This window comes from Amblyomma americanum, chromosome 7, assembly GCF_052857255.1.
Source record: "Amblyomma americanum isolate KBUSLIRL-KWMA chromosome 7, ASM5285725v1, whole genome shotgun sequence".
Lineage (NCBI taxonomy): Eukaryota > Metazoa > Arthropoda > Arachnida > Ixodida > Ixodidae > Amblyomma > Amblyomma americanum.
Window position 1 is genome coordinate 12,302,667 of NC_135503.1, and position 14,651 is coordinate 12,317,317.

Here is a 14,651-nt window from a genome sequence, read left to right on the forward strand (position 1 = left end):
AGGCGTACACAGCATGCGCGCCCTTTCATTACCGGAGGAGTTGGCGCATTAAGAAGGCCATGCACTTCACAGAGAGCGGTGGAGGGGGGTGAATGGAACGGGGCAGCTGAACTGTTTTAAGCGGACGAACGGCCGCGGTACCGCCTGCAGCAACAGCAGCAGCAGCAGCAACCCTCCGGAGCGGCCCCGCTCATCTCAGCGAGACGACGACGGTGCGCAGGACGGCCGTCGCGGGCCGGGTGACCGCGCCGCCGGCGGCAAAGAAGTCAACAACCGGGGCAGGGCCCTCTTCTTCTCTCTCGATAACGCCGCCCATACAAGAGAGCAAAAGGGAGGGGGATCCTGCGGCCACGACTCGGCGGCGGAACCGCCACTCCACTCGGTCAACCGGCGTCCGACCGTGAAGCCATCTCTCGAATCTCGACGCTGGCGCGTGGGCAGTCGCGCCTGCGCCGGCCGCGCTATCCGAAGCGGCAACAGCGAGCAAGAGGTTCTGCACGATCCGCCGTTGCTGCTGCTGCTGAGAGAGGGCGCGCAGGTCGTCTTGCACTCCTAGTTGGGTGCACCGTTACGAATGCTGCACACGTGCGCCTTCATCGTTAAATACCAAGGGCGTGCCGCTACTACGTGTGGCGTCCGGATGATTTTATCGCGTGTTTAATCGTCTCGTGTATTTTTAACAGCCGAAATTGTATGAAACCGAAAACCAACCTCGCTTGTGGGAAGCCACATCAGTGCTAGATAACGTTATCGCGCGCGTATCGTCAGGCGGGTTTCGGAAAGGCTCTCCGAGCTTCTGCTGCTTTGCACGAAATTAGGCGCGGTATAAAGATCGCGCATCTTTTGCATGCAACGTCCACGCCAGGAAAGGGCTCAGCAGCCACCCTTTCCATATCTCTCCATGATTCATCAGCCGCCACTCAGCGATGGCAGCGAGCGTGCTCCATTCGTCCTGTGTCTCAACAACGGAAAAACGGTTCTCGGACCCTGCGCCGCTTCGGTCAGCTTCAGTCGTAGACGCCGCGGAACCTTGACGCGCGCGAGGTCGCTCACCTTGATTGCGTGCGGCAGACGTTGTCAGTATCTCGTAAACCGATCGAGCCACTTTAAGAACCTTTTCAAGCAGCTCCCTGCCCTTATATCCGGTCTCTTGAAATGGGAACGGAGGAGTTCTGAATGCTCCGTTATAACGTATTCCAAGTTTGGTGCATGCCATATCCGGGCAGGGTGAAAGAAGGCCACCATAGCGCATGAAGGCTTTTTTCCCCTCATACTTGGAATCTGTCGTATAGGACGTCGATAATGGAAGCAGCTGTATGCGTATAATCTGAGGTCATTTATGGTCGCTTATTCCCTATATATCATTTTCCACAATGTATACCCAACGTTGTTAAATTTATTTATTTTGGGTGTAATGACGACGACGGCTCTATATATGCATACGAGTCAGACACAGTGCCATCGCCGAGTGAGCTCTCTCCGTTTGGCTGGAACGAACGCTGACTGTCCATGGACGTTCTAAATTATTGTGCAGATAAACACCGTTTAAATTTATTCAAAATGGCTCTGAATACCCTTTGGGCGGCCTTCAATTGGTGAGGGCACCATACAAGGAAAGGTGTGCAGCACAAAGTAGCACACGCGCGCACAGAAACTAATGGGATAGTTATAAAATGACGGTTTGAATAAATCATCTCATACAAGTAAATTTTAAAAAATGTGTGCCACTAGAAAAAAGATATAAAGCTTGCAAAACATAGAAAATGCAAATATGTACAAGGGGCCCAACCCACCAGCGGTGGCAGGTGGCGTGTGAAGAGATGCTGGAGCGTGGCTAGCAGCGTAACAGGTGGCGTGTGGAGAGATGCGCTCAAAGGTGGCGCTTCACTCTGCTACTTGGACAACCGGTTACGCCGACACGGATGCTGTGCTCTAAAAGAGAGAAATATACAGCCGGGAGTGCTAATCTAGAGAAAAGGTACGATTAAGATTATGTGATAACTGCTCATTCGAGCACTCCTGTTTACCTCTTGTCCTTTCTTTTTTTTAAATTTTTTATAGAAGGGGGAGGGAGAAGACACTGGGCAAAGAACTTGGCCTGCGAGGGCAGCAACAGGATTGCACAAGAGACGAACACTGAACAATTCAGCTAAAAACAACTTATGAACAGCTCCGTTTCTGGTGGCGGACAGCCAATAGCGTGACGCGTTGGCGAGTCGCCCAGGAGCGCTTGACTGCAACAAGTTATACAGAACGTCTGTCGCCCTGTACTGGGCTGAGGAGACCAGAGAGCGAATATGTTTGCCAGTCGCCAGTGTCGGCTGCGAGGATTTGTTTATCCTCAGCCAAATGAGCTGCACGCACGGGTGGCGGCCGTCAAAACGTTGTGGTGAAAGTTCTCGTACGTTTGGAGCGGTGACATTTGAAAGCAGCATTGTTAGCTTAGCCGAGAGAGAGAGAGATTAAACTTTATTTTCCAACGGATAAGTTGATCTACCCACCCCCGACACGCAGATCAGGGGGCGGGTGCCGCCGCGTCAGATGCAGGCTGGGAGGCCTTGGGTTCCAGCAGCCTCTTCAGCCAGTTGGACGAGCAGGAGCTGGACCTCAGGGTCCGCGCTGCGCAGCAGGTTCTCCCAGTTGTCTCTACGGTATGTATTGTGCGTCCCCCCGGGAGAGAACGGGCATTCCCATATTATGTATTCAAGGGTCCCTCTCGCGCCACAAAGGTAACATTTATCGCTCCTAGCCTCGCGGAACATTTGGTTCGCCATAACCGGGTGCGGGTACGTATAAGTTTGCAGTGGCTTAGCCGAAAAACCAGTGCGTCGACTGAACACCAATTACATTTGACACGTTTGCTGATCCTGTGCAGAAGTCCTCGACTGAGTTGTCATGCATGCTTACCATATGCCGCACGCGCTATTTTTGTGCTGCCGCCTTTCATTACAATATGAAACGCACACAACAGGCAGCTCATGGATCCGCCACTATAGTCTGGCCGTGGATCCTGTCAGCTTTATCAAAACATTCATTTGATGTGCGGCGCAAAGAAAGAAAGAAAGAAAGAAAGAAAGAAAGAAAGAAAGAAAGAAAGAAAGAAAGAAAGAAAGACGTACTCTATAGAGTGGAGAGCTGGGCGAGTCGCTACATGACTGTAGGAAGAAAACCTGCGTTCCTGTTCTGTCTCCGTCCTTTGCGCTGGTTTTCTTTCTACAAACATTGTACACGCTGGCTTCTTCAATAAATGCATGCGCGTACGTGAATGCCGAGAGACAATGAGACAGATACTTGCCGGAACAACGAATTACTAAAGGATATACGCACGAGCTATTCGCAGTGAATTCAATTTTTATTTGCGATAGCAGTCTACTTAAGCCCTCCGTAGTCGAGCCCACATTTAAAGGCCAGTAAAGACCGACTACCAAATGAGCAGTTTCCAGGAGTCGTCTACAAAATACCATGCCTGAACTGCAATCATGCCTACATCGGTGAGACAGGGAAGTTCTCAAGACGCATAAAGGACCACCAACGTGATGTGAAAAACAAAAAGCATGCCATAAATGCGCTGGCGGGTCATGCACACGACACTGGCCACCAGATTGACTGGGGCAATGCCTCCATCTTATCTAAGGAAAGAAACCTGACGACGCGCCTTCTGCTGGAATCGCTATTCATCCAAACATCACAAGCAACATTAAACAAGAACGCTGGCCCCATGCCAGGCATCTACGCCCGATCTTTACGTCACATTCTCCGGATATAAATTCGCCACCGCTCTTGTCCTGCTCACTGTGAACAAGAAACCCGTACGGGTTTCGAAACGTCTTTCTTTTTTCGACTATGGTCAGTGACTGCTACTTCACTTCATTGCATCACCATGCCTGACCAGACGGATTTCCGTCGAACTCTTGACTACTTAAAGGCCAGTTATAACGAACGCTCGCTAATTACGAACTAGAGTGGTGCTAGCGTCAAAACATCTACGTATTAGGGAATTGGAACTGCGCCTAAGATAAAACAAGCAATGGTGGCCGTACCGCTAGGTTAGAGCGAACGAGGAAGCGCCGTGAACTTTCTCTCGCAGCAGAAAAACTTGCGTCCTTTCCGTGCAAAGAACGTGGCGACTTAAACAAAGCAGTAAAGAAGTGGGACATAAACAATCCAGATGAAACGGCGCTGTTTTGCCGGATGCCGCCGCCGAAAAAGACCGCTTTGAAAGGCGACACCTGCGCTGATGGAAAACACAACACGTCCCGCGTTACCGTCCTGTGCAACAGCATGGACGAGAGCGACCGGCAGCTGCCCTTTATCGGCAAGTCTCGCAAGCCGCAGCGTTCTGAGAGCAGCGCATTCGTTCCCCTAAGTTACAGACGCGACACAACGGTAACTGCAAGAGAGCGAGAAGGTAAGCAGAGGAGGAGACAACTGGAATGACAGCATTGGTCAGACAGCTTGGAATGACAGCCGTTGACAACTGGAATGACAGCCGTTGCTGGTCTTGCAGGACTGAGTTGGACAGGGCAGCTTCCCAAGAGGAGAGAGTGCGGTTTGGAATGGGTGGGCAGCCTCGTGGTTTGGGCTCGACGGGTACTGCGAGGGGAAATATAGAGGTTTGTATTAGGGATTCGGGTAGATGTGGGTTTGGAGCTGTCCCCAGGCAGTGGCACCTGCTCCGGACAGGGTTTGTGCGGGGGGAGGGGGGGGGGGGGGGAGTGTTCTTCGTTGTTGTCTGCAGAACTCGACGGTGAGTGTGTATGTCAGTGATTCTGTGAAGGGTGATGATGATGATGTTGGTGGTGGTGTAGGAGCGCGTCTTCCTCGTTGTTTTTTGCATCTGCTGGTAGTTGGCCGTCTTCTTCATCTCCTGGTCCCAAGATGGTTAGCTCACGGGAAAGCGCGAGTGTGCGCTTGTTGCCAGAAACAGACGCGCATGGCTTATGCCCAAAGCGTGCGAACAAGGGGGAGGGGAGTGCGTTGGCCGGTTCTTGGCATTGCCACACAATCTTGTGCGCTTTGAGATACAGCAGGACGGGTGCGAATGACCTGCAATTGCGGCCTGAGAGCCGGCGACGATAATGAAAATTTTCACGTCTTCTTCCTGGAGATTGGACGAGATGTATGGTATGGCGAGGGAGAGAGCTTTGATTGGTGGGAGAGGTGTGGTGCGAATAGGAAGCAGGTAAGGTTGGTGAGCGAAAAAAAATTAGGCAGATAACACAAAGCTATAGTGACCACCACCCCGTGCACGGCGCGCCTGTCTCGTGCAACCTTCGTTGCAGTCGGTATATACGGGATCCGGTTCTGACACATACATGCCATGGCACGGCTGACTGTGACAGCTCTTCCATTTCGACGCATCGCGCCGAACAAAGACAGGAAGCGTGACGACCAGTGTTGATTGTTTCCTTCGGTGCGCGGCAGTTATTGCACATCGATATGACAAGGCTTGCGACCTATTAAACCGGCAGTGCCGAAAACAAGTCACCAATACCACAAAAGCACCTCGACACTAATTTGAAGAGGCCCCGCCGCATGGCCTGCACAAACCCGACTACACGTAGGACGTTTGAATTTCTTAGCCGCCAGAGCTTTTATACAGCTCAGCTGTTCATGGTCAGTTCTGTGGGTTGAGTGGCGACTGTTGCTGAAGCCTCTAACAGGATGAGAAGGAATGGTGAAGCGCGAGCGGAAAGTGGCTCCGAGTGAGCAGTGGCGCCCGGCAAGTGGAGCTTGCGGTTGCTGCCTTGAGCCGATCCCATCTGTGTGTGTTGCGTCGTGCTTGCAATCAGCAACCAGAGGCAACATATCGGACCTGTAAACGAGCATATCCCCACTCAGCTACGCTGCCCATTCGTGTTACTGAAAATCGTAATCCTTAATTTTTTTTTTATTCGACGGATGTGTCACGTACACTAGGCATAAGTTCAGAATGAAGATGGAGACGCCTTGTTTGCCGAGTGGCTTGTTGAGTTCGACAGTGAAATGCCGAAAAATGTATAGTAAGATCCTGCTTGTACTGGACAGCGTGCTGCCTTTTCTGACTGTGGTGGCCATAATGTTCTTGCCACTGAATACTTCGTGCAAAATTCATAAACTGGACATGTACAAGAACTGCCACCTCGAGGAATGGTTTCGGTGCCGATGAATGACGGACGACGCTGTCGAACACCCGCGTCATCAGACGCATGTGGATTTGTGGCGCAGCTGCCCGGATAGTGTCGCCTGAGATGACTTTTTGGTGGAGAGCTTGGATAGCCCTAGTTTTTATAGAGTCTGCTTTCGAGAAGCAGACGCGCATAACGGACTTCTTAAAGAACTGAACGACACTTTTGGCTGACTCTGTATGTTTGGAAGTAACATGGGAAGTCCACTTACTACGAACTGCGGATACAACGAACGCAACCGCGCACTGTCAGGTTCGCTATATAAGTGGGCTCAATCGACTGTGGCTGCTCAACATGCTGTCGCTGAACGCGAAGGGCCGTCACCTCTGTCAGAGCGCATATCTTCCACTCAAACATGTCGGTCGCGATTCTGGACATATATTTGGGCGTCGTAGTCATAACCGCTGTCGTCTCACAAAAGTTTTTCACGGTAACGCAAGTTGCAATTGTCTCGATAATTAGATCCCGAAGGGGATCTAAAACTTATTCGACTTATGCGAAGTTCTGACCAGGTTCTCTTTATATGATTCATGTGACGCTGACAGGACGAATGTCAATTTCGGTCAGTGCATCAGATAATCTGACCGTTTGTAAATTTTTTGATGTTTTCACGTTTTTCTCTTCGCTATCGTTGGTGGTATGTGTCTGCGGGTCACAAGAGATAGAGAAGACCCGATTTAAGGGACCTATATATAAGTGGCACAAGCCGGCGTCCTTGGAGCGCGCCCAGGTGAAACGGAAACAGACCTCGCAGCTTCTATGCGAAAACTTGGATCTGCTATATAGCGCCTTCAGCGCAACCGCTTCATCCTCGGAAGTTGCCGCTCTGCAATTTCCTGCAGTCCGAAATAAGTCCTTCTTCTCTGCAGGAGAAAAAAAACTACAACATGAACGCTAGCCGACATTTTTGAATATTGTGAAACTAAACGGTTAGAAGATCGAGTTAGCCGATATCGAAGCTATATGCATAGGACTGTGTACACGGTGCAGGACCTCTCTGTCGGCACGCTTCAGAGTGCCGTATCGGACATGTGCATGTGTGTGTACGCAAACAGCTTTATCTTTGGCCGCACCCCGGAAGAGCACTGAAAGCTGCTTATCCACACCCATCAAACAAGCGTAATCCACAAGCGCTCGCCTGACCACAAGCACGACTGCTTGCACAGCCATTAGGAGACACCCGGTCGTTCACATGTGCATGAGGTCAGATGAACGCACCCAGCTCTCCGGGTTACATATTCATGAACCCAAGAATTTGAGGGCGAGAGAATTTCGCGTGGTCTCTCAGGCTGTATATAGTTCAGGGAGAAATCATTGCTTTCTAGTAAAGGTCATCCGTTTTTTTTCTTTTTTTTTTAAGCTTACACCTCTGAAATTTTCTCGAGAACGGGAAATGGCACAAAAACAATTGCAAGATGTCACGTAGGACGCAAATTTTCCTCGTGTGGAAATATCTTGTTTGAATGCAGCATTTTATACCATTTCGTATGGATTTATGTTTTGTCTCTGCATTCATTGCAGACGCGTTACGTTTTAGGTTAGGTGCCGGCTAGGAGCATCTGTGCATAGTCCACTGTACATTCCGCCGACAGTAAACATGAGGCATTAGTGTGAAACGCATGAAATGATATAATTATGTCAATTGGTTTTAGCTCAGTCTCTTCCAGCCCACAGCGTTGCAAACATTGCAAAGTTTATTATTAGACGAATGGATATCGGTGGTCATAAAAACCAGATTAGACTGAAATTTTTGTCCTCGATGAACGCTATGATGAAAGAATGAATTCTTAGATAGCCTGAATGAATCTGAAACAGAACAGAATAAAACGATTCCTGACATAACTATTATACCCAGTTACTAACACACCCTGTCCACATTCCTGTCTGATTTTTCAACACGGCTTTTCATAACATGGACTTATTTACCTGCGATAAATGCTATCTCTTTGAAATCCAGTCTAGGGGCCCTAACTGCGACGCGGAAGAATCCGCGCAATTATCTTGGCGTGGCAGCACGATCTGTGTTTTAGAATTATTCAATTATTCAATGTGAAAGAAAGCACTTATAATTAAGGAGTGTAAGGCCAAAACTGCCGACCAGTACCATTTACTCAATCTTGAAGACTATTACCATGTAGAAACCCTTACTGTTCTATGTAGGAAAAAAAGATCTAAACCTTCCGTTATAAGGTCAAGACCTCATGCTAACCGGCCATACCACCTAGCAGTGTTATACAGTTTACTTTAGATGATTTAAACTCGAAGGCAACTGAAAGTTTGTTCGCATTATGCAGAGTTTGAATTAAGCAGAGCCTTGTTAGTACACGCTTGGCGTTGACTCATACAAAGCGTCAGTTCAAATGAACCGGATGTTCAATTAAGCGAGTTAAAGTTAACCGGCGTCCACTGTACACACTCCTATTCTTACGAACACATGAAAGGAGCGGCTTGTTGCAGTCCGTTTATGAATGGGACCCATGTTAAGCGTATACTCTGTCAGCATGCAGCTTATGTTATATGGTGAATTTCGCTTCTTGCATGCAAACTTGGACCATACATAGGAAGAATACGCCCGCTTCGGAATCATTTTTCAACCCGAAAGAGGTTAACGGACGCAATTTTTTTCATATATTGCAAAATTTCACAGTAACAATCAATATATCCGCAGATTTTCCATCATCACCCTACTGAAAAATGTATATAGTCTTGAACGGGTCAGCAAATAGGATTATGGCACATTTGGTTTGGCTTTATAGAAAGGACGTCCCAAAGCGGCTCAGTCTATGAGGGACGCCGTAGTGGAGGGCTCCGGATAATTTCGACCACCTGGGGATCTTTAACGTGCACTGAAACCGCACAATACACGGACCTTTCACATTTTTCCTCCACCAGTGCTACCGCAGCGGGCGGGTTCGAACCCACGACTTCCATGCACTGTGTGATGTAAGTGCACGGTAATTAACCACGGGTAATCGAAGTTATACGCAGCCCCCCATTAAGGAGTCTCTCAAAGGCTGAGTCGCTTTGGAGGCTTAATTCTATAATGTTAAACGGAATGTGCCATAATCCTATTCGGCGACCTATTCAAACCTATACACATTTTTCAATAGGGCAGACTTGCATTCTTTTTTGCTACTAACGTCTTAGTTATCATCACAAATGTTCTCCATAGGTTTTCTATGGCTGTCTTAACTGCTCAGTGCCAGCAATGGAAAAACTTTCAAAGAAAGATTTTGCTACTCATCAGACGAATGGACATTATACCTTCAATATTTCCGCAACAGTATACCTTACGTTATTCCAACATTCAAATTTTTTGTCCAAGAAGGCCGGACACGGTTTCAACGCAGAGTCCCGTCCCACGCCGCTTCTTCGCCGAACACAGCGTCACGCGCGTGCCACGTGCATCTGTGCCGCAAGAGGCAACAAGAAGAAAGACATCGGCGACACAAAGCGCGTTTCCTGGGCGCCCAGTCAAACGCGCCAGGTTGACGTGCACGTTTAACCGCGGTTCAGTCGTGAACAGGAAGCGCGCGCGTACAGGTATATCGTTTACACAGCCATGCATACGCGGAAATTTACCGCACAGCGCAGGCCGTACGGCTAATATATATGTATATATGTTGACAGCTCCCGCTGATATAGTGCAGTGATCGAGCGTGCGCTACGCTCATACAACGGTTATTCGCAGGCCGTGCCGGCGCTCGCCGCAAGGAACACGATAAGACAGCAAACACGGCTGTACAGAACCGGTATATGTATGTGTCCGTGCTATATATCGCGGTTCGTTCAGGCAAGACATATTTGTACCGCTGTGTATCATGACAGAGATCCACGCGGTGTCAGTAAAAGCACCAGTTTGGGCCTGGGCCGTGTTCTTGTGAGGCACCGGGGTTGCGTTGTATAGCCAATGTGGATGCCAGCTCAATTACCAAGCGTGAAAAGTCGCAGAAAAGGAAAGAAATTGCTGAAGCCGGAGAAACAGCACGCACGCGTATGAGTCACATGTCCGAACACCACTTCTAGCACTATCGAAAAAAAAAAAGGCCCCTTTTCGATAGCGCTGTCTCCAAATAGCATTTTTGGGTGCTAGAATGTAGTGCGTGACGCAAATGAACGGGATTAATTCTGCTCTTTTGTCACCTCCGCGGTGGCGTATATTATTTTGAGGGCTTTCCAATAAACATCACAATCATCATCATCATCATCATCATCATCATCATCATCAGCAGCAGCAGCAGCAGCAGCAGCAGCAGCAGCAGCAGCCCAACTCCGTGCATAGAAGGACAAAGAACTTTTCCATTGATCTTCAATTAACATTGTAGTCGCCCTCTTCGTTATAACTTTCCAATCTCACCACCCACCTGACTCTCCGCCCCACCCAAAAGTTTACCTTTTCTTGATTCACTCCGTTATACCCTCACAGACCATGCATGATTATCTGCTCTCTGCATGCACTGTCCACGCCAATTCCTTCTTTATTTCAGCTATAGGACATAACTGTACCCCGCCTCTGACCGCTTTCCATAGTTCGATGTACTGTTCTAAGACAGCGCTTGCGTCTGTCTGCCACCCTGTGCCCTTGTTTCAGAGCATAGCGTTGTACCTCGTAGCTTCCGTACCAGCCAAGCTCAGGGGAGAGAGAGAGAGAGAGAGAGAGAGAGAGAGAGAGAGAGAGAGAGAGAGAGAGAGAGAGAGAGAGACCGAAATTGGACAACAAGCGACGCGGTGGCGACCGCAGAAAGCGGTTTCGGTCCAACGGACGGCCGTGCGCGCATCGAGCGCATCACCGAGCCAAGGCCGTTCCTCGGAGGAGCAGTCAATCGGGCGTATCGCTCGCTGCTGTGCGAGCAGACGTGCGCGTTGCAGCGAGACAAAAACACGAGCCTAGGGTGACTAGACATGTGCGCGAGACGAAGCGTGCATGCAGAGTCGCCCCTTGTTTGGCGTCGAAATTAATTGTTTCCTTAATTCATCTGACATTTCTGTGGCCCTTCAAGGACTTAAGGAAATGCGCAGTACCCTATGAGTTCGAAAAGCATGTGCCAACATTTCAGCGTTTTTTTTTCTTGAGTGAAACAGATAAGCAAATGACGAACTGACCAATGAACAACAAACAAACGAGAGAACCAGCGAGAGAACGAGCAAGCAAACAAAAGGCGGACAGTTTTGCAATTTTAGAACTAGCTTATGAAAAATAAGCTTGTCGATCGTCATCAGTATAGTCATCAGTAACTTTTATTCAACGAATGGACTAAGGGAGGTATATGTATCACAAACCTATGCCGAGCATATACACCTGCGTTCGGAGCCTGGTTCGCAGTTGTCATTGAGTCTTTAAATTTTATGCAGTGGCTCCTGAAAGCAAATGTACCCTGCGAACGAGAGAGACTGGCGACTTCACAGAATAAATTCTATGCACAAAATATAACATGGAACATAAAGATTATTATCATCAACAAAGAAAAATGCACTTTAGTGTACATAAGACGTAACTTTGCATTTTCGTCATCCTCCCTGACCTGAAACTGTTTATGCGCAAAGCATGAAAGGAATATGCAGCCTGAATTTGGTACCCTCTTCCCGCCCAAGAAGAGAAATTATGCACTGGAAAACGCCCCCCCCCCCCCCCCCCCCCCCGCTCTTTTCGGACAGGAAAAGTAAAAAAAAAATGCATCGCACGTGCAAGTAGCACTCACCCTTTCTCCTCACCTTCAAGTACGCCTTCCCAAGAGTTCCTCCCTATTTGGGACCCAAAGAGTGAGTCTTCAGTTTATTTAAGCTAGACATGATCCATTACATACCAGCTCATTTCATTCTAACTATGACTGCACGCGTCCAGCTTAATTACCGAACTAAACTTTTCCAGCTTATAGCTGGCCAGCCCCAGAAAAGCTTTCAGATCCTGTTTTCCACAATTTTTTTGCCGTCCGAAGTTAACGGAATTCATATCGTCGCCAGCTTACGTACCGTAACGCCACAGTCACCGTCATAAAGTGGCCGCTTTGACATGCCAAACTGCTTTATCGTCGTCGTCGTCATTATTATTATTATTATTATTATTATTATTATTATTTACAGAGATAGCTAGTTAGAACACCTTTCTCCGCCGAAGATTTCCTCGATCAGGCAGCCGCAGCCCCTAACATGCTATCTGAGTAATTAGATCATTCACTAACCACGTAAATAATTTAGTGATTGAGGCCACCAGCCAGATTAACGCCACGAGCACTTACGGCACATGACCATTCTGGTATATTTAATGAGGAACGAATTCAGGTTGTCTACCGATTGTCTTTTTCTCATTCTGCAGAATGTGCAGTTTACTTCTGCAGTTTAAATCTTCTAAAGTTGTCAATGTCATATACAGTTTCCGTAAGCAAAATTTATGCATTTATATGCATTTTTGCTGTTTCCCCACAGTTTTCACCCGCCCTGACGGCTCTAAGAAACATGTTAGCGCCACACATGTTCCACTCACTGTGCGTATCACAAACAGGAAAAACAGAGCACAATGACGAAGAAACTCTGCAGGCCGGGCGAAGTGTAATTGCACATATCATATATGTAGAAACACGCTCACATCCATCAACTCACTGATTCAGAACAAGATATCTGGCTCTCTCAGGACCGTTACGATCAGTCCCGTCGCGCCATTAGGCAGTCTCCGCAGGAGCAGCATAAACGGCGCATTTATCATCCATCAAGTGGCTTTTAACTGCGCTCGTCTCTTTTTGACTGCGTCGCGCTCGAGGAAGCTATAGTTCCCACGTCAACGAAAACTGCCTCGTCATCATCAATAACCAGGCGCGGCTCTGATATTTCCAGCCTTGTAATTAAGCGCTTTGCTGCGGAACGCTGCGTCATGCGTAACGATTGCAGCAGGGCAGCACGCTTGGGCCTATGAATAATGTGTGTGCTGTATGCGAAAAAGGAAGACGCGTCCTTCTCAGAGCCACGCACGTGGAAGCGCTCAACGGGAACAAACCAAAACAGAGGAGTTGAGGAAGTGTCTACGTGTGCTATGCTTCATAACCAAGCTGCTCTGCACACCGCACGTCAGATCGGGTCTTAATTGGTCGACAACTAAGCTGACGTCACGCTGGCTAGATCGCCTTTGGCTGGCTCGCGAGCCAATCGCAACAGCCCGTTTAGCTGGTAAGTACAGTTGGCAGCAGAAATTGACGGGATGCGTGTGCTCGGGAAGAAACGTAGTGTGGCACTGCTGGTATTGATACCGGCGTTTTCTTTATAGAGCATGTCCGTCTGCTCATTCTAGCGGGAATTTCAGGAAAACTGGCTTGCGTGACGTCACTTAATTTGCTGTCCCCGTAAACTTTTTCGGCTGAATGTGTACTGTGCTCTTCCTTCTCCCTTTTTCATATTCCCCATTTCATCCCTTCTCTCACGGTTACATGAGTCAGCTACGTGTTCACACAGTTCACGAAAAGTGAGATAGTAACCATGTGTTTATTTCTTTATAACGAAATCGAACCTAACCTCTTACCTAATCTAGTCATACAGTATGGTTTGAGATTGTTGTCACGAGTTGGTGGGTTGCCCGCGTGCGTTGACGTGAAAACGGTTTTGAGATTTCGGCCACAGAATGTGAAGGCGAAAGGCTTAATGATATATAACCGTGCCACGTGTTTATAGCTAGAATCCGATATAATATCGAAGCGCACAGGAAACCTCTTCCCGTTCACGATGGGCACTAACGATACAGATCAAACTGTAGCTAGAATTGGAGTCACTCGCAGCTAGCTCAGATAAAAATGACCTCGTGTAACCTTAATAAAACATGTTGCTGGGCTAGCTGGTGATGCATTTTTCTTTTCTTGAAATTAGACAGCGCTACATATTTACACGAATACACAGAAAGACGTGAAAGGACGGGCGCTGTTTGCCCGTCCTGTCAGGTGTTTCTGTGTATTCGTCTAAATATGTAGCGCTCTCTAATTTCAAGAAAAGAAATATGCTCTTGTAACCTCTTCAGGTTTCTTGCTCACAAAGCTGAATTGTGCACATTGTCCTAATTAACTGCTCACATGTGTGGGATAGACAAGTGATTCATGTGGCGGACGTTTCGCCACATACGCTACTCACACAGCGTTATCAAATATGAGAAGGGACGTGTGAGGACACAAACAAGAAAGAGCGGAGTGAGCGCATATTTACCGCTCCTCGCACACCACGGGAATAATCGCACATGCGTCGAGTGAACATGAGCCATTTACCGTAGGCGCAAACGACGACTCAGCCGCGTTGTGCTATGACGTGGCGCGCTTGGTGATGACTAACACCGGTTCGTCCACATTGGTTTCGAGTGCGACGTACTGCCGGGATACACAAAACCAGAAAGAGGGGACATGGAGTAACAAGCAGAAGAGAACAATAAAAGCGCAAGGGCGCGGCACAGAGTATTAATGAATTCGGGTGAGGCGCGTCAAGAGCCGAGAGCGAAACAGAAACCAAAACCCACGG